General features: G+C 37.6%; 1 non-coding gene across 1 annotated transcript; it reads left to right on the top strand.

Annotated features, from left to right (window-relative positions):
* The first annotated feature begins 330 nt into the window (after positions 1–330).
* LOC139035415 (U6 spliceosomal RNA) lies at positions 331–437 on the top strand. Its single transcript, XR_011488062.1, has one exon. It is a non-coding gene; the product is annotated as a U6 spliceosomal RNA (small nuclear RNA).
* Positions 438–930: the final 493 nt, after the last annotated feature.

A 930-nucleotide genomic window follows, 5' to 3' on the forward strand; every position in this document is an offset into this window, starting at 1 on the left:
AGTAACTAAATATTTGTGTGTAGTTATAAAATTTAAAGTATATTTGCATTTTAATCTATCCAGCAGTGTTTTCATTTATATCCATATTTTATTTCTTATATATGTATATCCTGACACTTAAATCTTCACCTTGGCTTAACAAGTTTATCTTTAATATTCTATAGCTAGGACAAAGTATACTCAGGCCTTAGAAATATTTTTGGTGTTGAGACTTGAAATCTGCAGTATGAGAATTAAATCTTGTTATATATTTATGAAATTTAATTTCAAAAAACTTTTGGGGAGATATAAATATTGACTAGCTGCAAATCCTTCAAAGTTCACAAGTAAGTGCTCGCTTCGGCAGCACATATACTAAAATTGGAACAATACAGAGAAGATTAGCATGGCCCCTGCGCAAGGATGACATGCAAATTCATGAAGCGTTCCATATTTTTGCACCCCAATGTTCATCGCAGCACTGTTTATAATAGCCCGGACATGGAAGCAACCTAGATGCCCATCAGCAGATGAATGGATAAGGAAGCTGTGGTATATATACACCATGGAATATTACTCAGCCATTAAAAAGAATTCATTTGAATCAGTTCTAATGAGATGGATGAAACTGGAGCCCATTATACAGAGTGAAGTAAGCCAGAAAGATAAAGACCAATACAGTATACTAATGCATATATGTGGAATTTAGAAAGATGGTAATGATAACCCTATATGCAAAACAGAAAAAGAGACACAGATGTATAGAACAGACTTTTGGACTCTGTGGGAGAAGGCGGGGGTGGGATGTCTTGAGAGAACAGCATCGAAACATGTATATTATCAAGGGTGAAACAGATCACCAGCCCAGGTTGGAGGCATGAGAAAAGTGCTCGGGGCTGGTGCACTGGGAAGACCCAGAGGGATGGGATGGAGAGGGAGGTGGGAGGGGGG

The sequence above is a fragment of the Odocoileus virginianus genome, chromosome 5 (assembly GCF_023699985.2).
Source record: "Odocoileus virginianus isolate 20LAN1187 ecotype Illinois chromosome 5, Ovbor_1.2, whole genome shotgun sequence".
Taxonomy (NCBI): domain Eukaryota; kingdom Metazoa; phylum Chordata; class Mammalia; order Artiodactyla; family Cervidae; genus Odocoileus; species Odocoileus virginianus.